The sequence below is a fragment of the Hyla sarda genome, chromosome 5 (genome assembly GCF_029499605.1).
Source record: "Hyla sarda isolate aHylSar1 chromosome 5, aHylSar1.hap1, whole genome shotgun sequence".
In the NCBI taxonomy this organism is placed as follows: Eukaryota; Metazoa; Chordata; class Amphibia; order Anura; family Hylidae; genus Hyla; species Hyla sarda.
The window spans coordinates 372,969,556-372,995,385 of record NC_079193.1 but is presented as its reverse complement, the minus strand read 5'-3'; positions in this window follow the sequence as shown (position 1 = coordinate 372,995,385).

The following is a 25,830-nucleotide window of genomic DNA, read 5'->3' as shown; positions in this document are numbered from 1 at the left end:
ACAGTGAGTAAAGGTTGCATGGTGCATGTTTTAACTGGCAGGGAAAAGCCCTCCAGTTGATAGTCAGGGATGCTGTATTGTATAGTTAGTGGATAGATGACCTAGGCTTTTATTTTGATTCCTGTCTAATAAAGCTGTCGAGGAGCCGGACCTGCATAAAGAACATATACATATATTCTAAGAGATACTGTTCTGGAATATCTTGATAAAAATAAAGATATGACTCCATATCAGCATGGCTTTATGATGGATCGGTCCTGTCAAACTAACCTGATCAGCTTCTATGAGGAGGTGAGCTCCAGACTGGACCAGGGGCAATCGCTGGATGTCGTATATCTGGATTTTTCCAAAGCATTTGATACGGTTCCACATAAACTGTTGGTGCATAAAATGAGAAGAATGGGGCTGGGGGAGAATGTGTTAATGGTGTTAGTGGTTATTAATGGTACTTATTCTGATTGGGTGACTGTTACTAGTCGGGACCACAGGGGTCAGTCTTGGGTCCTGTCCTATTGAATATATTCATTAATGACCTTGTAGAGGGGTAGAATAGTAAAGTAGCAATCTTTGCAGATGAAACTAAACTCTGTAAAGTGGTCAACACAACAGAGGATAGCAGAGAACACAATAGAGGACAGTGCACTGTGTATAGCAGATAACACAATAGAGGATAGTGCAATGTGTATAGCAGATAACACTATAGAGGACAGTGCACGGTTACAAATGGATCTGGATAGGTTGGAGGTTTGGGCTGGTAAGCGGCAGATGAGGTTCAACACTGATAAATGTAAGGTAATGCACATGGGAAAGAAAAATCCGGGCTGGGATTATATATTAAATGGGAGAACACAGGACGACTGACATGGAAAAGGACTTAGGAGTCTTAGTGAATAGTAAATTTAGCTGTAGTGACCAGTGTCGGGCAGCTGCTGCCAAGGCAAATAAAATCATGGGGGGCATCAATAGGGGCATAGATGCCCACGACAAGGAAGTAATTCTACCGCTGTACAAATCACTAGTCAGACCACACATGGAATACTGTGTACAGTACTGGTCAGACCACACATAGAATACTGTATACAGTACTAGTCAGACCACACATAGAATACTATGTACAGTACTGGTAAGACCACACATGGAATACTGTGTACAGTACTGGTCAGACCACACATAGAATACTGTGTACAGTACTAGTCAGACCGCAGACCTCTAGTATGAGGGTTTTTTGCCTCCTCTGGATCCGTAGGGACTCATTAGGGTTATAGGTTGAACTTGATGGACTCTGCTCTTTTTTCAACCTTATGAACTATGTTACTATGGGGGGTATTTATCAATTTTGCCTGTTGACCGTTTCTTTTTACCCTTTTTTTTTCACTTTGGTTTTCGTGGACATGCGCCAAATTTATCATTTTGTGCAAGTTGTTAGTAATTTTGGCTCAAATGTTGAAATCAGTCGTTCACAGCGCCTTTTACACAGAACTTACCGCCGCAGAGGACGCGTATTTTACCCTGTAGAGCAGTCATTTCGGAGTCCCTCCTGCAGTATATCAGCAAGCGACGTGAGTTATTTTCTTTTGTGGGGTTTATAGTCACCATGTGAAATGGATTTTATTTTCAACTTGGGTAGTTTTTTATTTATTTATTGGTTACTTTAGTGCAGTGGTCTTCAGCCGTTGGCTGTCCGGGCATGCTGGGAGTTGTAGTTTTGCAACATCTGGAGGTCCGCAGGTTGGAGACCACTGCTTTAGTGCTTACCTTTCCTGAACCTGTGCGGCCATGTCCAATGCTGGCTCAACGGAGGGTGAAGGTCCCTCAGAGACAACTATGTCGCAGGATAGTATTGCGGAGCCCCGGAGGCGTCGCTGCTTTCACAAAAAATGTTTTTAATGTATTTTGACGCCTTTACATTTTCTGACATGGCTAAGTGTGTTTTCCATGTACAAAATTTCTTGGCGGTGAATTGCGCCAAAAAAAACCCCCTAAAGGCGCAAAATTGCGCCTAAGATCGATTGGCGCAAATGATGAATTACTGACTAAAGTTAAAATCACCCACCGTGTGATTTTGAGAAAGTTGTAAAAATGACAGTGGAAAAAATGAGCCAAACTTTGGTGCAAAAAGACACTGCGCCAAAGTATTGTGCCAAAGTTACGTGAAAAAACCCCCACATAAATCCTTTGATAAATACCCCCGTATGTTACTATATTATATTATAAAAAAATTAAAAAATTGTGATGTGGACAGCAATGAGGACAAAATTCTTCATTATTCCAGAGAGCTGTCAGCTTAATGCTCATTCGGCCTCCAGCTATCTCTCTAAACCCTCCATACACATGCGTGTTCACTTCTGCTGTGTGTGCATATCTTATGAATGGAGGGAGGGGGAACCCCCTGGCAGACTGCTATGGCAGCACCTTATCTCCCTAAAAACAAAAGGTTCAGGCATACTAAATCCAACAAGCCCGACCATTCTCTCCCCTGACATCTGATATCAGGAGATTCAACAGACGAAATCAATGTGTTTGGGTAATTAAAGGGCTATTCAAGGGATTTTTTGTTAATTGACTATTCTACAAGGGACTGTAAAGTTAGTGTAGTTCATAATATAGTGTCTGTGCCCGTGTTTGGTGGTCCCTCAATTCTTATGGGCTTTTTGCCCTGTTTATTTTTAACAGCATACAAAATGAATGTTGTCACAGGTTTTCCCAGGTTGCAGTGCGGCCGAGACATTACATCACAAGGCAGGTTATGATAGGGAGCCTGTCCTGATTCAATGGGGGGTGGGGGCGACCACTGGGTAGGAGGGAGAACAGCTGGTGGCACCCTTGTTAGAAAACACTGGTCTATTGTTTACAGCACAACATGGGGGCTCAGGTGTGCTTTAATGGGTGGGGTGGCTGATGTGTGGGAGGGAGAAAAGTGACCTCCCACTTACATACAAGAACTATGGGATTTATAGTTGAAGAAGGACACTCCAACAGGAAATAGCTATTTCACAAAAAGATAACCACAACATTATGGTAATCTACATAGCCATTTAGCCCCAGGACAAGCACAGATCCTTCCTAAGCATGTCCATTACTGTCTGGCAGATAAGTACTAAAATCTCCTTATGGTGGAGAACCCCTTTAAATTGATATGATCAAAAAGAAATCTAGTTCCCCCATCATTCTCCCCTCAATATAGTGAAAACAGAATGTTAAAAATCTTTACTAATTTTATGTGAAAAGAAAAACTATAATCTATCAGTGACATAAGTATTCATACCCTTTACTCAGAACTTAGTTAAAGCCCCTTTGTCAGTGATTCTGGCCTCCAGTCTTCTCGGTGATGAGGCCACAAGGTTTACACACCTGGATTTGGGGAGTTTCTGTAATTCTTCTCTGCAGATCCTCTCAGCTCTGTCAGGTTGGATGGGGACCATTGGTGAAGACAATTTCAGTTCTCTCCAGAGATGTCCCATTGGGTTTAGGCTCTGGTTGGGCCACTCAAGAACGGGCAGTGCCTGGTTTCCTCCAGACATGATGCTGCCCTCACCATGATCACTGTAGGGATGGTATTGGCCAGGTGATGGGCAGTACCTGGTTTCCTCCAGACATGATGCTGCCCCCACCATACTTCACTGTAGGGATGGTATTGGGCAGGTAATGGGCAGTGCCTGGTTTCCTCCAGACATGATGCTGCCCCCCCCCCCCCCATGATCACTGTAGGGATGGTATTGGGCAGGTGATGGGCAGTGCCTGGTTTCCTCCAGACATGATGCTGCCCCCACCATGATCACTGTAGGGATGGTATTGGGCAGATGATGGGCAGTACCTGGTTTACCCCCAGACATGATGCTGCCCCCACCATGATCACTGTAGGGATGGTATTGGGCAGGTAATGGGCAGTGCCTGGTTTCCTCCAGACATGATGCTGCCCCGACCATGATCACTGTAGGGATGGTATTGTGCAGGTGATGGGCAGTGCCTGGTGTCCCCCAGACATGATGCTGCCCCCACCATGATCACTGTAGGGTTGGTATTGGGTAGATGATGGGCAGTACCTGGTTTCCTCCAGACATGATGCTGCCCCCACCATGATCACTTTAGGGATGGTATTGGGCAGGTGATGGGCAGTGCCTGGTTTCCCCCAGACATGATGCTGTCCCCACCATGATCACTGTAGGGATGGTATTGGGCAGGTCATGGGCAGTGCCTGGTTTCCCCCAGACATGATGCTGTCCCCACCATGATCACTGTAGGGATGGTATTGGGCAGGTGATGGCAGTACCTGGTTTCCCCCAGACATGATGCTGCCCCCACCATGATCACTGTAGGGATGGTATTGGGCAGGTGATGGGCAGGGCCTGGTTTCCTCCAGACATGATGCTGCCTCCACCATGATCACTGTAGGGATGGTATTGGGCAGGTGATGGGCAGTACCTGGTTTTCTCCAGACATGATGCTGCCCCCACCATGATCACTGTAGGGATGGTATTGGGCAGGTGATGGGCAGTGCCTGGTTTCCTCCAGACATGATGCGGCCCCCACCATGATCACTGTAGGGATGGTATTGGACAGGTGATGGGCAGTGCCTGGTTCCCCCCAGACATGATGCTGCCCCCACCATGATCACTGTAGGGATGGTATTGGGCAGGTGATGGGCAGTACCTGGTTTCCTCCAGACATGATGCTGCCCCGACCATGATCACTGTAGGGATGGTATTGTGCAGGTGATGGGCAGTGCCTGGTGTCCCCCAGACATGATGCTGCCCCCACCATGATCACTGTAGGGTTGATATTGGGTAGATGATGGGCAGTACCTGGTTTCCTCCAGACATGATGCTGCCCCCACCATGATCACTTTAGGGATGGTATTGGGCAGGTGATGGGCAGTGCCTGGTTTCCCCCAGACATGATGCTGTCCCCACCATGATCACTGTAGGGATGGTATTGGGCAGGTGATGGCAGTACCTGGTTTCCCCCAGACATGATGCTGCCCCCACCATGATCACTGTAGGGATGGTATTGGGCAGGTGATGGGCAGGGCCTGGTTTCCTCCAGACATGATGCTGCCTCCACCATGATCACTGTAGGGATGGTATTGGGCAGGTGATGGGCAGTACCTGGTTTTCTCCAGACATGATGCTGCCCCCACCATGATCACTGTAGGGATGGTATTGGGCAGGTGATGGGCAGTGCCTTGTTTCCTCCAGACATGATGCGGCCCCCACCATGATCACTGTAGGGATGGTATTGGACAGGTGATGGGCAGTGCCTGGTTCCCCCCAGACATGATGCTGCCCCCACCATGATCACTGTAGGGATGGTATTGGGCAGGTGATGGGCAGTACCTGGTTTCCTCCAGACATGATGCTGCCCCCACCATGATCACTGTAGGGATGGTATTGGGCAGGTGATGGGCAGTACCTGGTTTCCTCCAGACATGATGCTGCCCCCACCATGATCACTGTAGGGATGGTATTGGGCAGGTGATGGGCAGTACCTGGTTTCCTCCAGACATGATGCTGCCCCCACCATGATCACTGTAGGGATGGTATTGGGCAGGTGATGGGCAGTGCCTGGTTTCCTCCAGACATGATGCTGCCCCCACCATGATCACTGTAGGGATGGTATTGGGCAGGTGATGGGCAGTACCTGGTTTCCTCCAGACATGATTCTGCCCCCACCATGATCACTGTAGGGATGGTATTGGACAGGTGATGGGCAGTGCCTGGTTTCTTTCAGACATGACGCTTACAATTGAGGCCAAAAAAAAGTACAATTTTGGTTTAATCAGAAATTAGACTTTTTTGTAAACTCCAGGCGTCTTCTATGTGTTATTACTGAGAAGGCTTCTTTCTGCCATAAAGCCCAGATTGTGGAGGCTGCAGTGATGGTTCTGGATCTTCTCTAAGTTTCTCCCATCTGCACACACGATCTTTGGGGCTCAGCCATAGTGATCATTGGGTTCTTTGTCTTCCTCTCTTACTAAGACCCTTCTCCCCTAATTACTTAGCTCTAGGAAGGGTCCTGATGCTTCTAACTTTCATGTAAGAATTATTGAGGCCACTGAGCTCCTGGGAACTTTTAGTCCCCAAAAATGTTTTTGTCCCCTTCCCCACATCTGTTCTTCCACACAATCCCTGTCTTTGAGCTCGACAGACAGTTTTTTCCTCCTCATGACTTGGTTTTGCTCTGATATACATTGTCAGCTGTGAGACCTTATATAGACAGGGCTGTGTCTTGTCCAATCAGATGAATTTACCACAGGTGACTCTAATCAAGGTGGAGAAACTTCTCAGAGATGATCAAGAGAAATCGGAGGAACCAGAGCTAAATATTATGTGTGTGGTGTCCCGGTACCGTATTATATACGTTACCTTTATAGAGGTCCCATAGTCAGAGTCCCTAGGACGTCGGGGTCCCTCTTCTGTAGTTATCCCCTTGTCACCCCTCAGTTAGTCTATGACTGTATGGAAGTTCTTCTCAATATAAGTATAAGTATATAAATATGTATATATTTAATTACCTACCTGTTCAAGCGTAGCAGGACCTGCGGGTCACGTGATTAGGTTAGAACTCTATGGTTTTGCTACAGGACCTTTGGAGGTTCCCATGACGTGTTCACCCACAATGCAATGTAACGGTGAGTGACAGTTGTTATGGACCAATCCAAAACGGCCGGCCCCTGCCCATATAAGGGACCTGCACCATCTTGAGTTGCTGAGTCTGGAAGAGGTAGGACCTCCACAGCTTACAAGACGATTTACTAGGCCAAAGCCTTGCGGCCTCGGCCTATAACATAGCGGATAGACTAAGCAATTCCCCCTACTCCCCGCAAGATCACTGGACCTAAATACTCCCCTAAATCCAGCGGATCTATGCTACAAAATCCCTAAGAAGCTAAATTGGGCTTATCTGATCCCAACCAACTGTCAATCGCTGCTCAGCTTCATCTATAGAGACTCTGTTATCTGGACTGTTACTATTGCTGCATGTACAGAAATTCTTCAGTAAAAGTTCCTGCAAGTTTTCAGTTAACAGAGGTTGGGGACAATCCTTTATTTCTGCATCATCTATTGCTCTTGCGAAGGGTAGCAATAGGCCTATCAAGAATACTGCATTTAACCCTCACCCTGGCATCACGAGTGACAAGGGTTAACAGCGCCCTTTACTATTCTGAACAGCAACACTCTAACTACCCTACACCCCACAAGGCTTTATCCCAATTCCGCCAGCACATGTGTCATAGTGAAGGGTCTAAATACTCTCTGCAAGATTTCAGTTTTTCCTTTTTAATAAATTAGCCAAAATCTTTTTGCATTTGTTTTCCTTTTGTCATTATGGGGTACTGGGTGCAGAATGACAGGGGAAAGCTGATTTACTTTTTTAGTTTTTAGTACAAAGTTACTTTGTAAATGCATCATATACATATATTTATAATATATAAACAAAATCTGTAAATTTTTCTTGTTTTCCATCCTCCAGAAGATAAAAGTTGTGCAGGAAAATTAAATTCTATTTTTCTTTCCCTGCATTGAATAATTTAGAAGCCTCATCCGCGCAAAAACAAATATGTCTGTCACCAGATCGCGGTCCCTCCGGGCGTTCAGTCTAAAGGAGACATTAGCGTCAATTCTGCTTCTCCGCTGTCAATTTGTTGCAGCTTAGTCATGAATTCTCCTTGGCCGCGGCGGCTCTGTCCTCACAGCTCATCTGTAGATCAGGTTATGGCGGAATAAAGTCTCCCTGCGGTTCATACATTCACTGGACCTGTCACTGCACAGAGCTGGAATAGTGCTATGTAATATCCTGTTATCACAGATACCAGAGAAGGGGGAATTTCCATTCCTGCTATACACCCCCCCACCACCCTGTGACCCCATATGTTCATATTCTTTTATTACCAGGACATCAATAGAGTATTGGGTTCCGGTGAGTCTATGATGGACGCCCATCAGTATCCTGATCGAGTCTTCAATACATGAATCTGCAAGTATTGTACATCTACAAAGGCAAGGGGACATATTGCTCAAGATTGCCAACCAATATACACAGGGCCGGACAGGCCTACTGGGATACCGGGAAAATTCCTGGTAGGCCACCCGCCGTGCTTCGCTGCCCAATGCGGAAAGTAGCACGGGCCGGCCGCTGCCTGCCTCGCTCCAGCCTACAAGGTCCTGACACTGGTATAAGGGCCTTGTATGCAGCAGCCAGGTCCGTTCGGACATTGTCCGAGGGCATGGCTGGGTAAAGGGCCCGCCGCTGCTGCTGAGGATCCAGAACACTCGTTCCGGAACCACAGGCTGATAGCGCTGATTTCTGCCGTATGCGCGGCTCATTTACATACAGCAGAAAGTCTTCTCTGTGGGAGCTGCATCTGTGGGCCTACACACAGAGGAGACGTGACCTCTGCCCCCATTCAGTGCAGTCGCAGATGATGTAACTCTTTGGTGCCTGCATTGTTTAGGATGGTAGATGTGGGCCCTGCTGTGAAGGAGATCGCTGCGGGGAACACAATCAGGTGAGAATTTTTTTTTCCATCCTGGGGAGGGAAAGCAATGGGGGGGTTGAAGCTAGAGGGGGCAGGGACTCTGCCGCCTATACCTACTGTGGGGGAGCTATGCTGCCTACACCTACTGTGGGGGAACTCTGCCGCCTACACCTAATGTGAGGGAACTCTGTTGCCTATACCTACTGTGGGAGAACTCTGCTGCCTACACCTACTGTGGGGGGAAACTCTGCAGCCTACACCTACTGTGGGGGAACTCTGCTGCTTAGCTAATGTGGGTGACTATCTACTATGTTCCTGCCTAGCTAATATGGGGACAAACTACCAAACTAATTGGTAGTTTCGTATATTGGTAAATATAAAAAAGTGATACGCATGTGCTTGGCAGCCATTGGCTGGCACAATGACGCAGTGCTGTGGGGCTGGTATGCACTCATTTCCAGGGCTGGTTTTTATCTCCAGTCTGGCCCTGAATATATATTATACTCCAGAGCTGCACTCACTATTCTGCTGGTGAGGTCACTGTGTACATACTGTCACGTATGGGCAGGGAAGGAGTGTTCGCTAAGCTCACCCGCGCCCCTGTCCCTGCCTATTTGTCCGCCTATCCTAAATGATAGGCCGGAAACTGGTCGACAATCCCTTCCTAAATAAGTGAGGGGAGTCAAATGTCAACACAATAAAATACAATCCTGTCAGTTGTCAGGAGCAACAGGGAAACAAGCAACTAACAAAGACAAACTAAACATACACACATAAAGTCAATGTCAGTCAAACCGAGTCAAGCCAGGAGTGGGAAGAGGTGCCGAATCGCTATAACAAAAGAGAAGTCAGATAGGAAGCCAGAAGTCAAGTTGCCCGGTATACAAGGGAATAAGGGAATGCTAGCTACTCAGGTAATGACCAGTTTCACAGGCATCTTCCCAGTGTCTGATGCCTGGTAATATAGGGAGATGCACATGTGGTCAATCAGTAGCTAGCCACTCAGACAGCAGGGCGTAACTCGGCAACCTTGCAACAACACCTTGTCAGCACCTGTTAACCCTGCTGGTGCTGACAGTACCCCTCCCCTTTTAAGAGGGGCCACCGGACCCTTAAAACTGGGTCTAGGTTTGTCTGGGTGAGAATTGTGGAATTTCTTAATTAAAGTGGCCGCATGGATAAAAGAGGCCGGAACCCAGTACTGGACAGAATTCTGTACCCTTCTGCTATCCAGTATTCTAGCGACCTCATACTCAAGCTCTCCGTCAACCTCAACCGGAGGAGGCAGACTCGGGACTGGAGACTGAGTAGGAACAGAATGTTTTCACAAGGAGCAATGGAACACATTATGAATCTTAAAAAAAGATGGTAATTTTAATCTGTAACTCACAGGATTAATAATTTCAATTACCTCATAAGGTCCAATGAACCTAGATGCCAGTTTCTTAGACGGAACCTGGAGACGAAGATTTTTCATGGATAACCACACTTTATCACCAACTTTAAATTTTATGCCGCAAGCACGTCTCATGCGGACGATTTCTTTTGTAGTACTTGGGCGTTTTCCAGGTTCTTCTGAACCTGAGCCCAAACTGTGCACAGTTTACTCATAGTGGTGTTGACCTCAGGGTTATCCCTATCAGTATAGGTACAGGGTCTCTTAGGAATAGATAATGGACACAGCTCCCCTGTAGGACGAATCCGAGGAGTCTTAGCTCGGGCACACACATCACAAGAAGCAACAAAAGCTTTCACATCCCTGTTCAGGGTTGACCACCAAAATCTCCTTTGAAGCAATCTCCTTGTACTATGGATACCAGGATGACCTGCTAAAGGCGAACAATGAGATTCCTCGATTATATGGAGGCGAAAAGATCTTTGTCTCTAGAAATCTCTGGAGGAACCAAACCTTGATTACTCAAAATTTCCGATGTTAAATCGGCAGATACTGCAGAGATAACCACACCTTCTGGAAGGATAGTCTCAGGATTAGAGTCTATAGGCTGAGAAGCGCTGAAACTTCAAGACAAAGAATCAGGTAGAAGTTCAATAGCACAGACATAATCTCGGTGTGGGGGCAAAGCAGAGGAGGCCTCCTCAGAAAAAACGTCACAAAATCTGAAATAAATTCGGGTAGAATACTTTTACCCACACCGAGAGTAGCAAGAGAGACGGTAATGCATTTGTTAGAACACTCAGATCCCCACTTGATAAGTTCCCCTGAGGTCCAATCAAAAACAGGGTTATGATTTCTTAACCAGGGTAAACCCAGAATCACATCAACAGACAAATTTTTAAGAACAAAAAAGGTGATTTTTTTCAAAATGCATAGAACCGACCAATAATCCCACTTCGGAAGTAGAAAAACTGACACAACCCCCTGACAAGGGTGTATAATCCACTCCAGAAATGGGAATTGGGTCCTTCAACCGTCTCAAAGGTAAATTTAAAGACTTAATACATTTTAGATCCACAAAATTAGCAGCAGAACCAGAATCAACAAAAGCTTTACCAAATATTTTTCTCTTTTGAAAACATATTTGCACTGGTAACAACATTTTTGAAGATAAATTCCGAGGTACCTGTGCGCCTAAATGACCTCCCTGATTGTCATTTAGGCGCTGGCGTTTGACGCAATTCTGGAACCAATGTCCTTCGTCTCCACAAAAGAAACATGGGCTTTTCTTCCGAATGGATTTTCTTTGCTGAGGGGAAAATTTCCCTATCTTCATGGGTTCCTCGGCAGAGACATGAGGGACAGGAAAAGATGGAAACATGGAGGAAGGAGAGTGAGGAACAGAATTAAAAGTCCGCTCTCGATTTCTTTCTTTCATACGTCTGTCAAGTCATATAGCTAATGTCATGGCTTGTTCTAATGAGTCAGGTGATGGATAATTTACAAAAGCATCCTTAATAGCGTCAGATAATCCTAGTCTGAACTGACACCTAAGGGCTTGATCATTCCAACCCGAAGCCGTGCACCACTTCCGAAAATCCGCACAGTACTCCTCTGCTGTTCTCTTTCCCTGCTTAAGATTGACTAGCTGCGATTCTGCAAAGGCTGCACGGTCTGGCTCATCATAAAGAAGGTCCAAAGCAGAAAAGAAAGCATCCACTGAACTTAATTCAGGATCTGAGGAAGGTAAGCAGAAAGCCCACTCTTGAGGGTCTCCTTGCAACAAAGACAATATAAGTCCTACTCTCTGGTCCTCTGTGCAAGTAGACTGTGGTCTCATGCGAAAATATAGCTTACAACTCTCTCTGAAGACAACAATTTTTTTTCGGTCGCCTGAAAAACGGTCAGGAAGATCAATTTTAGGGTCACAGCTGGAGGACAGACCACTTGTTACGCCGAGCGCTCCGGCTCCCCCTCCTCCTCCGGAGCTCTCGCGGCGTCTTCTGACCTGCAGCGCTCCGGTCAACAGCGCTGACCGGAGACGCTGTTCTGTTGTGCCCGGCAGGGATGCGATACGCCTAGCAGGACGTGCCCGCTCGCGGATCGCATCCAGTCCCGCTCACCTGTCCCGATCTCCTGCTGGGTCCCGGTGCGCGCGGCCCCGCTCTCTAGGGGGCGCGCGCGCTGGGGCTCTCAGATTTAAAGGGCCAGCGCACCGCTAATTGGTGCCTGGCCCAATCACCCTAATTAGCTTCCATCTGCTCCTTGTACATATAAAAACCCACTTCCCCTTCCTGTCCTTGCCGGATCTTGTTGCCTTAGTGCCCTGAGAAAGCGTTTAGTGTACCCAGACCTTCTGCTGTTGCCCCTGACTACGACTCTTGCTGCCTGCCCTGACCTTCTGCTATGTCCGACCTTGCTCTTGCCTTGTCCCTGTGTACTGCGCCTGTCTCAGCTGTCAGTTGGGGTTGAGTCGCTATCGGGTGGAACGACCTGGGGGTTACCTGCCGCTGCAAGTCCATCCCCCTTTGCGGTGGGCTCTGGTGAAAACCAGTAACCCCTTAGGTTCCGTTCCCCTGGTACGGCCCACGCCATCACCCCACTGACACAGAGGATTCACCTCCAGTGTTCTCGCTGCATACCAGTCCGGATCCTGACACCACTGACTGACCATTAGCTGTCTCCTGAGCCTGAACCCTCTCAGCAAGAGAATACACTAACTGGGTTAATCCCTGCATTTGCTCTACTAAAGCAGTCATTGCTTCCATCATAGCAGATGCAGGTAGTAGTTTGGGCCTGTGAAAATGTCACGTATGGGCAGGGAAGGAGTGCTCGCTAAGTTCACCCGTGCCCCTGTCCCTGCCTACTTGTCCGCCTATCCTAAAAGATAGGCCGGCAACTGGTCGACAATCCCTTCCTAAATAAGTGAGGGGAGTCAAATGTCAACACAATAAAATACAATCCTGTCAGTTGTCAGGAGCAACAGGGAAACAAGCAACTAACAAAGACAAACTAAACATACACACATAAAGTCAATGTCAGTCAAACCGAGTCAAGCCAGGAGTGGGAAGGGGTGCCGAATCGCTATAACAAAAGAGAAGTCAGATAGGAAGCCAGAAGTCAAGTTGCCAGGTATACAAGGGAATAAGGAAATGCTAGCTACTCAGGTAATGACTGCTTTCACAGGCATCTTCCCAGTGTCTGATGCCTGGTAATATAGGGAGATGCACATGTGGTCAATCAATAGCTAGCCACTCAGACAGCAGGGCGTAACCCAGCAACCTTGCAACAACACCTTGTCAGCACCTGTTAACCCTGCTGGTGCTGACACATACATTACATTACTTATCCTGTACTGATCCTGAGTTATGTCCTGTATAATACTCCTGAGCTGTACTCACTATTCTGCATGTGAGGTCACTGTGTACATACATTACATTACTTATCCTGTACTGATCCTGAGTTATATCCTGTATTATACTCCAGAGCTGTACTCACTATTCAGCTGGTGAGGTCACTATGTACATACATTACATTACTTATCCTGTACTGATCCTGAGTTATATCCTGTATTATACTCTAGAGCTGTACTCACTATTCTGCTGGTGGGGTAACTGTGTACATACATTACATTACTTATCCTGTACTGATCCTGAGTTATATCCTGTATTATACTCCAGAGCTGTGCTCACTATTCTGCTGGTGTGGTCACTGTGTACATACATTACATTACTTATCCTGTACTGATCCTGAGTTATATCCTGTATTATACTCCAGAGCTGTACTCACTATTCTGCTGGTGAGGTCACTGTGTACATACATTACATTACTTATCCTGTACTGATCCTGAGTTATATCCTGTATTATACTCCAGAGCTGTACTCACTATTCTGCTGGTGAGGTCACTGTGTACATACATTACATTACTTATCCTGTACTGATCCTGAGTTATATCCTGTATTATACTCCAGAGCTGTACTCACTATTCTGCTGGTGAGGTCACTGTGTACATACATTACTTATCCTGTACTGATCCTGAGTTATATCCTGTATTATACTCCAGAGCTGTACTCACTATTCTGCTGGTGATGTCACTGTGTACATACATTACTCATCCTGTACTGATCCTGAGTTATATCCTGTATTATACTCCAGAGCTGTACTCACTATTCTGCTGGTGAGGTCACTGTGTCCATACATTACATTACTAATCCTGTACTGATCCTGAGTTATATCCTGTATTATACTCCAGAGCTGTACTCACTATTCTGCTGGTGGGGTCACTTTGTACATACATTACATTACTCATCCTGTACTGATCCTGTGTCATATCCTGTATTATACTCCAGATCTGTACTCACTATTCTGCTGGTGAGGTCACTGTGTACATACATTACATTACTGACCCTGTACTGATCCTGAGGTGGCAATTCTGATTGAGGCTGTGCCCCCAGTCGATGGTTTGGTTAGTGATTTCGGTGACAGATGCCTGTAATGTAGCCTATTACCACTGACTTGTAAAGACACAACCTGCCACCTCTGTATTACATATGCTCCTATAATTAACCCATATGTTGCGCTGCAGGTTTCTTTGGCAAAAAAGGTGCAACCTGAATCCACGTAGCAGAGCTGAGCGCGGTACGTGAATGTAATGACCCATGGCTGCTTATGGCGGAGGAATGACAGATAAGAAATGACTGCAGCACACTCCGCTTTCTTTAGCATCAAGGGTAATAAAGTCTCAATGCACAGAACATTACATTTTACGAGAACATTGATTAACCCTGAGTTACTGCTGGTTAAGTGCTCTAACCCCCGCGTAGGGCCGACGGTGTCACCCGCCACAGAGCACCGGCCATACATTAAGATTTCCAAGAAGTCAGTAATGACAAGTGCTGGAGATACGGCTCTAGAAAGATGAGCGCACAATTATAATGCTACAATCGTCACAATGGGGAGGAAAGCTTTCCTTCACCCAGGGCTAAGACTTCATTCCCCCAACCCTGTATCTAAAGCATCATAGCTTGTTGTCCCCGAGTGGCCCTATTGCACTTGCACCCGACAAGCACAAACCTGCACACATGCAAAATCCATAGTTGCCATACACCATATATCAATGTTAGTTGAACCTGCAATTTCAATGGTGGCCAATCATCGGTTGAATATATTGATGTCCTGATCTCACCCAATGGCCAACTGTACATGTCATAGAGGGCTGAGTGAAGCATGTGTGTGTGTATATGTGTGTATGTTTGTGTATATGTGTATGTGTGTGTATCTGTGTGTGTGTATGGATGTATGTTTGTGTATATGTGTGTATGGGTGTATGTGTGTGTAAATGTGTGTATGGGTGTGTGTGTTTGTGTGTATGTGTGTATATGTGTATGTGTGTGTATGGATGTATGTTTGTGTATATGTGTGTATGGGTGTATGTGTGTGTATATGTGTGTATGGGTATGTGTGTATGTGTGTATATGTGTATGTGTGTGTATGTGTATATGTGTGTGTCTATGTGTATGGGTGTGTGTATGTATGTATGTGTGTGTATGTATGGGTGTGTGTGTGTATGTGTGTCTATATGTGTGTATATATGGGTGTGTGTAAATATGAATATGGGTGTGTGTATGGGTGTGTGTGTAAATGTGTATAAGGGGGTGTATATGTGTGTATATAGGTGTGTGTATGTGTGTGTGCAGGGCCTGATTGGGACCAAAAATAGGCACGGGCATTTTAGAATAAGCAGACCCTTCTTTGGGTGGCGGTCCGACTGCTGAGACCCCCGACCAATCACCTCAGTTTAGGTGGCTCTATAGCTGTTGTAAAGCTTTGAGTCCCATCATGTCTGGAGAGCCTCAGGAATTATGGGAGTTGTAGTTTTGCTACAGCTGGAGAGCCACAGATTGGGGAACAGTTTAATCCATCATCACTGCAGAATTTAAAATTGACTACAGCTCTGATGGGACAGTCAGGAGAATTCACAACATCAGTCACTACATCTGATGGGACAGTCAGGAGAATTGAATATGATATCAGTGACCTGAGTGACGTCTTCTCTGTTGGTCCAGACGCCAGGGCTTCATCCACCAACATCTTCTCTTCAGAGTGTGATGTCCAGACATCGTTGGCTCCTCACTCAGAGTTGTGTAGTTCCTTTCTGTCTGACCACAGTGCTCCCTGCTGACACCTCTGTCCATCTCAGGAACTGTGCAGGGCTGGAGAGAATCCCTATAGTAAACATCTCCTGCTCTGGACAGTTCCTGATATGGACAGAGGTGGCAGCAGAAAGCACTGTGGTCAGATTGGAGAGAACTACACAACTTCCTCTGTAGTATACAGCAGCTGATATGTACAGGAAGGATTAAGGTTTTTAAATAGAAGTCATTTACAAATCTGTTTAACTTTCTGGCACCAGTTGATAAAAAAAAACCAAAAAAAACATTATTATGTTTTCCACCATAGTACCCCTTTAAGGTTACTCTGGAACTCTACAGGGACAGTCAGACCTCTGATAGGGTTGTCTGAATTACAGTTCAGTTGATGAGCTCTTCAGAACTTCTCAAACTTGGGTCAGAAAAGAGACACCTCATCTAGAGAACATACACTTTCTCATTGAAGATGTCTTTGTTGCCAATAAATCAACTGAACCCAGCGGCTGCGTCCTCGTGCTCTGAGGAGCCCCTGTATGTTTTGTCTTTAGCACCGACGTGTTTCACCTTGATGCCGGGTGATGAAACCCACTATCACATTGCCTACAACTGGGGTGAGTGCTATGTTATTCTTATCTATTCTGGATATAGCTTCAACATATTGAGCAAAGGGGATCAATGTGGAATAAAAAACGTGTGTCAGATGTATCTGTTCTTACATTTTAATTATACATACAGTCGGACAGCTGCTTTTATCTGCACCAGTGGAAAAATAAATTGGAAACTGAAGATCTGATATATAGAGACGCGAAAATCAATGAAAATGTAAATGGTGACTTTATCAATCCATAAAATCATTTATTTTTTCAAGAACATCCAATATCATCCTCTCCCCTCACTCTGTATTACCATGGTGGGAAGGATTGAAGAACATTGATAGAAATACAAATTAGACAGATCGCGGTAAGACAGCTCCCCGGAGATATATGGAATTGTATAACTGAGTGATTTTAATAATTTATGTTTGAGTATTTGTGATTTCTCCAAAAATTTTGAACGTTTCTTTACACTTAGGACTCTTTCAATATTAATTTGTTGTAAATTGCCCTTGTGACGACACTAAGGTAGGCCGTGGCTTCTGGCTGTAATATGGATGCAAAAATATGCACGTAATACACCTGTGTGAAACCGCTTTTACTGTCTTTGTTTTTTGACAGTTCAGTACTACCTCCTTTTTATGAGAATATTATAACACTGCCCATTATGTACAAGAATATTACTACTATAATACTGCCTCCTATATACAAGAATATAACTACTATAATACTGCTCCTATATACAAGAATATAACTACTATAATACTGCCTCCTATATACAAGAATATAACTACTATAATACTGCTCCTATATACAAGAATATAACTACTATAATACTGCTCCTATATACAAGAATATAACTACTATAATACTGCTCCTATATACAAGAATATAACTACTATAATACTGCTCCTATATACAAGAATATAACCACTATAATACTGCTCCTATATACAAGAATATAACTACTATAATACTGCTCCTATATACAAGAATATAACCACTATAATACTGCTCCTAAATACAAGAATATAACTACTATAATACTGCCTCCTATATACAAGAATATAACTACTATAATACTGCTCCTATATACAAGAATATAACTACTATAATACTGCCTCCTATATACAAGAATATAACTACTATAATACTGCTCCTAAATACAAGAATATAACTACTATAATACTGCCTCCTATATACAAGAATATAACTACTATAATACTGCTCCTATATACAAGAATATAACTACTATAATACTGCTCCTATATACAAGAATATATCTACTATAATACTGCTCCTATATACAAGAATATAACTACTATAATACTGCCTCCTATATACAAGAATATAACTACTATAATACTGCTCCTATATACAAGAATATAACTACTATAATACTGCTCCTATATACAAGAATATAACTACTATAATACTGCTCCTATATACAAGAATGTAACTACTATAATACTGCTCCTATATACAAGAATATAACTACTATAATACTGCTCTATATACAAGAATATAACTACTATAATACTGCTCCTATATACAAGAATATTTCTACTATAATACTGCTCCTATATACAAAAATATAACTACTATAATACTGCTCCTATATACAAGAATATAACTACTATAATACTGCTCCTATATACAAGAATTTAACTACTACAATACTGCTCCTATATACAAGAATATAACTACTATAATACTGCTCCTATATACAAGAATATAACTACTATAATACTGCCTCCTATATACAAGAATATAACTATTATAATACTGCTCATATATACAAGAATATAACTACTAGAATACTGCTCCTATATACAAGAATATAACTACTATAATACCGCTCCTATATACAAGAATATAACTACTATAATACTGCTCCTATATACAAAAATATAACTACTATAATACTGCTCCTATATACAAGAATATAACTACTATAATACTGCTCCTATATACAAGAATATAACTACTATAATACTGCTCCTATATACAAGAATATAACTACTATAATACTGCTCCTATATACAAGAATATAACTACTTTAATACTGCTCCAATATACAAGAATATAACTACTATAATACTGCTCCTATATACAAGAATATAGCTACTATAATACTGCTCCTATATACAAGAATATAACTACTATAATACTGCTCCCATATACAAGAATATAACTACTATAATACTGCTCCTATGTACAAGAATATAACTACTATATTACTGCCTCCTATATACAAGAATATAACTACTATAATACTGCTCCTATATACAAGAATATAACTACTATAATACTGCTCCTATATACAAGAATATAACTACTATAATACTGCTCCTATATACAAGAATATAATTACTATAATACTGCTCCTATATACAAGAATATGATTACTATAATACTGTCTCCTATATACAAGAATATAACTACTATAATACTGTCTCCTATATACAAGAATATAACTACTATAATACTGCCTCCTATATACAAGAATATAACTACTATAATACTGCTCCTATATACAAGAATATAACTACTATAATACTGTCTCCTATATACAAGAATATAACTACTATAATACTGCTCCCATATACAAGAATATATCTACTATAATACTGCTCCTATATACAAGAATATAACTACTATAATACTGCTCCTATATACAAGAATATAACTACTATAATATTGCTCCTATATACAAGAATATAACTACTATAATACTGCTCCTATATACAAGAATATAACTACTATAATACTGCTCCTATATACAAGAATATAACTACTATAATACTGCTCCTATATACAAGAATATAACTACAATAATACTACTCCTATATACAAGAATATAACTACTATATGTCACGATGCCGGCTGGCAGGTAGTGGATCCTCTGTGCCAGAGAGGGATTGGCGTGGACCGTGCTAGTGGATCGGTTCTAAGTCACTACTGGTTTTCACCAGAGCCCGCCGCAAAGCGGGATGGTCTTGCTGCGGCGGTAGTGACCAGGTCGTATCCACTAGCAACGGCTCACCTCTCTGGCTGCTGAAGATAGGCGCGGTACAAGGGAGTAGACAGAAGCAAGGTCGGACGTAGCAGAAGGTCGGGGCAGGCAGCAAGGATCGTAGTCAGGGGCAACGGCAGGAGGTCTGGAACACAGGCTAGGAACACACAAGGAAACGCTTTCACTGGCACGATGGCAACAAGATCCGGCAAGGAAGTGCAAGGGAAGTGAGGTGATATAGGGAAGTGCACAGGTGAACACACTAATTGGAATCACTGCGCCAATCAGCGGCGCAGTGGCCCTTTAAATCGCAAAGACCCGGCGCGCGCGCGCCCTAGGGAGCGGGGCCGCGCGCGCCGGGACAGGACCGAGGGAGAGCGAGTCAGGTACGGGAGCCGGGGTGCGCATCGCGAGCGGGCGCTACCCGCATCGCGAATCGCATCCCGGCTGGAAGCGGAATCGCAGCGCCCCGGGTCAGTGGATCTGACCGGAGCGCTGCAGTGGGGAGAGTGTAGCGAGCGCTCCGGGGAGGAGCGGGGACCCGGAGCGCTCGGCGTAACAGTACCCCCCCCCTTGGGTCTCCCCCTCTTCTTAGAGCCTGAGAACCTGAGGAGCAGACTTTTGTCTAGGATGTTGTCCTCAGGTTCCCAGGATCTCTCTTCTGGACCACAACCCTCCCAATCCACTAAAAAAAAGGTTTTCCCTCTGACCTTTTTAGAAGCTAGGATCTCTTTGACGGAGAAGATGTCCGAGGAGCCGGAAACAGGAGTGGGAGGAACAGATTTGGGAGAGAAACGGTTGATGATGAGTGGTTTAAGAAGAGAAACGTGAAAGGCATTAGGGATACGAAGAGAAGGAGGAAGAAGAAGTTTGTAAGAGACAGGATTAATCTGACACAAAATTTTGAAAGGACCAAGATAGCGTGGTCCCAACTTGTAGCTAGGGACACGGAAGCGGACATATTTAGCGGAGAGCCATACCTTGTCTCCAGGGGAAAAAATGGGAGGAGCTCTTCTTTTCTTATCCGCGAACTTCTTCATGCGTGATGAAGCCTGTAAGAGAGAATTTTGGGTCTCTCTCCATATGATGGAAAGGTCACGAGAAATTTCATCCACAGCGGGCAGACCAGAGGGCAAGGGGGTAGGGAGGGGGGGAAGAGGGTGACGGCCGTACACCACGAAAAATGGGGATTTGGAGGAAGATTCAGAGACTCTGAAGTTATACGAGAATTCGGCCCATGGAAGGAGATCTGCCCAGTCATCCTGGCGGGAGGAAACAAAATGTCGTAAATAATCACCCAAGACCTGGTTAATTCTTTCTACTTGTCCATTGGATTGGGGATGATATGCAGAAGAAAAATTTAATTTAATCTTGAGTTGTTTACAGTGAGCCCTCCAGAATTTAGACACGAATTGGACGCCTCTATCCGAGACGATCTGCGTAGGCAACCCGTGAAGACGAAAAATGTGTACAAAAAATTGTTTAGCCAACTGAGGCGCTGAAGGAAGACCAGGAAGGGGGATGAAATGTGCCATTTTGGAGAATCGATTAACGACCACCCAAATAACAGTGTTGCCACGGGAAGGGGGTAAATCAGTAATAAAATCCATACCAATCAGAGACCAAGGCTGTTCGGGGACAGGCAGGGGATGAAGAAAACCAGCGGGCTTCTGGCGAGGAGTCTTATCCCGGGCACAGATAGTGCAGGCTCGCACAAAGTCCACAACATCCGTCTCCAGAGTCGGCCACCAATAGAAGCGGGAGATGAGTTGCACAGATTTCTTGATGCCCACATGACCTGCGAGATGGGAGGAGTGACCCCATTTGAGGATTCCGAGGCGTTGGCGTGGAGAAACAAAGGTCTTTCCTGGAGGAGTTTGCCTGATGGAGGCTGGAGAAGTGGAGATCAGGCAGTCAGGTGGAATGATGTGTTGCGGAGAGAGTTCAACTTCTGAGGCATCCGAGGAACGAGAGAGAGCATCGGCCCTAATGTTCTTATCGGCAGGCCGAAAGTGAATTTCAAAATTAAATCGGGCAAAGAACAGAGACCACCGGGCCTGGCGAGGATTCAGCCGTTGGGCAGACTGGAGGTAGGAGAGGTTCTTGTGATCGGTGTAAATAATAACTGGAAATCTTGATCCCTCCAGCAGATGCCTCCATTCCTCAAGTGCTAATTTGATGGCTAGAAGCTCTCGATCCCCGATGGAGTAGTTCCTCTCCGCCGGAGAGAAGGTCCTAGAAAAAAACCCACAAGTGACAGCATGCCCGGAAGAATTTTTTTGTAGAAGAACAGCTCCAGCTCCCACTGAGGAGGCATCAACCTCCAATAGGAAGGGTTTGGAAGGGTCAGGTCTGGAGAGCACGGGAGCCGAAGAAAAGGCAAAGAAAAGACTTGAGTCGTTTAAAGGCGTCTTCCGCTTGAGGAGGCCAAGACTTGGGATCGGCATTTTTTTTGGTTAAAGCCACGATAGGAGCCACAACGGTAGAAAAATGTGGAATAAATTGCCTGTAATAATTGGCGAACCCCAAAAAGCGTTGGATAGCACGGAGTCCGGAGGGGCGTGGCCAATCTAAGACGGCAGAGAGTTTGTCTGGATCCATTTGTAGTCCCTGGCCAGAGACCAAGTATCCTAGAAAAGAAAGAGATTGGCATTCAAACAGACATTTCTCAATTTTGGCATAGAGTTGATTGTCACGAAGTCTCTGAAGAACCATACGGACATGCTGGCGGTGTTCTTCTAGATTGGCAGAAAAAATTAGGATATCGTCCAGATATACAACAACACAGGAGTATAAAAGATCACGAAAAATTTCATTAACAAAGTCTTGGAAGACAGCAGGGGCGTTGCACAGGCCAAAGGGCATGACCAGATACTCAAAGTGTCCATCTCTGGTGTTAAATGCCGTTTTCCACTCATCCCCCTCTCTGATGCGGATGAGGTTATAAGCACCTCTTAAGTCCAGTTTAGTAAAGATGTGGGCACCTTGGAGGCGATCAAAGAGTTCAGAGATGAGGGGTAGGGGGTAGCGGTTCTTAACCGTGATTTTATTAAGACCGCGGTAGTCAATGCAAGGACGTAGGGAGCCATCTTTTTTGGACACAAAGAAAAATCCGGCTCCGGCAGGAGAGGAGGATTTACGGATAAAGCCCTTTTTTAAATTTTCCTGGACGTATTCAGACATGGCAAGAGTCTCTGGGGCAGAGAGAGGATAAATTCTGCCCCGGGGTGGAGTAGTGCCCGGGAGGAGGTCGATAGGACAATCATAAGGCCTGTGAGGAGGTAGAGTCTCAGCTTGTTTTTTGCAGAAAACATCCGCGAAGTCCATATAGGCCTTAGGGAGACCGGTTACTGGAGGAACCACAGAGTCACGGCAAGGGTTACTGGGAACCGGTTTTAGACAGTCCTTGGAACAAGAGGGCCCCCAACTCTTGATCTCCCCAGTGGACCAATCCAGGGTTGGGGAATGAAGTTGAAGCCAGGGAAGTCCAAGGAGAATTTCCGAAGTGCAATTGGGGAGGACCAAAAGTTCAATCCTCTCGTGATGAGATCCGATGCTCATTAGAAGGGGCTCCGTGCGGAAACGTATGGTACAGTCCAATCTTTCATTGTTTACACAATTGATGTAAAGGGGTCTGGCGAGACTGGTCACTGGGATGTTGAACCGGTTGACGAGAGAGGCCAAAATAAAATTTCCTGCAGATCCAGAGTCCAAGAAGGCCACAGTAGAGAAGGAGAAGGCAGAGGCAGACATCCGCACAGGCACAGTAAGACGTGGAGAAGCAGAGTAGACATCAAGGACTGTCTCACCTTTGTGCGGAGTCAGCGTACGTCTTTCCAGGCGGGGAGGACGGATAGGACAATCCCTCAGGAAGTGTTCGGTACTAGCACAGTACAGGCAGAGGTTCTCCATGCGGCGTCGTGTCCTCTCTTGAGGTGTCAGGCGAGACCGGTCGACCTGCATAGCCTCCACGGCGGGAGGCACAGGAACGGATTGCAGGGGACCAGAGGAGAGAGGAGCCGAGGAGAAGAAACGCCTCGTGCGAACAGAGTCCATATCTTGGCGGAGCTCCTGACGCCTTTCGGAAAAACGCATGTCAATGCGAGTGGCTAGGTGAATGAGTTCATGTAGATTAGCAGGAATTTCTCGTGCGGCCAGAACATCTTTAATGTTGCTGGATAGGCCTTTTTTAAAGGTCGCGCAGAGGGCCTCATTATTCCAGGATAATTCTGAAGCAAGAGTACGGAATTGTACGGCATACTCGCCAACGGAAGAATTACCCTGGACCAGGTTCAACAGGGCAGTCTCAGCAGAAGAGGCTCGGGCAGGTTCCTCAAAGACACTTCGGATTTCCGAGAAGAAGGAGTGTACAGAGGCAGTGACGGGGTCATTGCGGTCCCAGAGCGGTGTGGCCCAAGACAGGGCTTTTCCAGAGAGAAGGCTGACTACGAAAGCCACCTTAGACCTTTCAGTGGGAAACTGGTCCGACATCATCTCCAGATGCAGGGAACATTGGGAAAGAAAGCCACGGCAAAACTTAGAGTCCCCATCAAATTTATCCGGCAAGGATAGGCGTAGACCAGGAGCGGCCACTCGCTGCGGAGGAGGTGCAGGAGCTGGCGGAGGAGATGACTGCTGAAGCTGTGGTAGTAACTGCTGTAGCATAACGGTCAGTTGAGACAGCTGTTGGCCTTGTTGCGCTATCTGTTGTGACTGCTGGGCGACCACCGTGGTGAGGTCAGCGACAACTGGCAGAGGAACTTCAGCGGGATCCATGGCCGGATCTACTGTCACGATGCCGGCTGGCAGGTAGTGGATCCTCTGTGCCAGAGAGGGATTGGCGTGGACCGTGCTAGTGGATCGGTTCTAAGTCACTACTGGTTTTCACCAGAGCCCGCCGCAAAGCGGGATGGTCTTGCTGCGGCGGTAGTGACCAGGTCGTATCCACTAGCAACGGCTCACCTCTCTGGCTGCTGAAGATAGGCGCGGTACAAGGGAGTAGACAGAAGCAAGGTCGGACGTAGCAGAAGGTCGGGGCAGGCAGCAAGGATCGTAGTCAGGGGCAACGGCAGGAGGTCTGGAACACAGGCTAGGAACACACAAGGAAACGCTTTCACTGGCACGATGGCAACAAGATCCGGCAAGGAAGTGCAAGGGAAGTGAGGTGATATAGGGAAGTGCACAGGTGAACACACTAATTGGAATCACTGCGCCAATCAGCGGCGCAGTGGCCCTTTAAATCGCAAAGACCCGGCGCGCGCGCGCCCTAGGGAGCGGGGCCGCGCGCGCCGGGACAGGACCGAGGGAGAGCGAGTCAGGTACGGGAGCCGGGGTGCGCATCGCGAGCGGGCGCTACCCGCATCGCGAATCGCATCCCGGCTGGAAGCGGAATCGCAGCGCCCCGGGTCAGTGGATCTGACCGGAGCGCTGCAGTGGGGAGAGTGTAGCGAGCGCTCCGGGGAGGAGCGGGGACCCGGAGCGCTCGGCGTAACACTATAATACTGCTCCCTATATACAAGAATATAACTACTATAATACTGCTCCCTATATACAAGAATATAACTACTATAATACTGCTCCTATATACAAGAATATAACTACTATAATACTGTTCCTATATACTAGAATATAACTACTATAATACTGCTCCTATATACAAGAATATAACTACTATAATACTGCCTCCTATATACAAGAATATAACTACTATAATACTGCTCCTATATACAAGAATATATCTACTATAATACTACTCCTATATACAAGAATATAACTATTATAATACTGCTCCTATATACAAGAATATAACTACTATAATACTGCTCCTATATACAAGAATATAACTACTATAATACTGCTCCTATATACAAGAATATAACTACAATAATACTACTCCTATATACAAGAATATAACTACTATAATACTGCTCCTATATACAAGAATATAACTACTATAATACTGCTCCTATATACAAGAATATAACTACTATAATACTGCTCCTATATACAAGAATATAACTACTATAATACTGCCTCCTATATACAAGAATATACCTACTATAATACTGCTCCTATATACAAGAATATAACTACTATAATACTGCTCCTATATACAAGAATATAACTACTATAATACTGCTCCTATATACAAGAATATAACTACTATAATACTGCTCCTATATACAAGAATATAACTACTA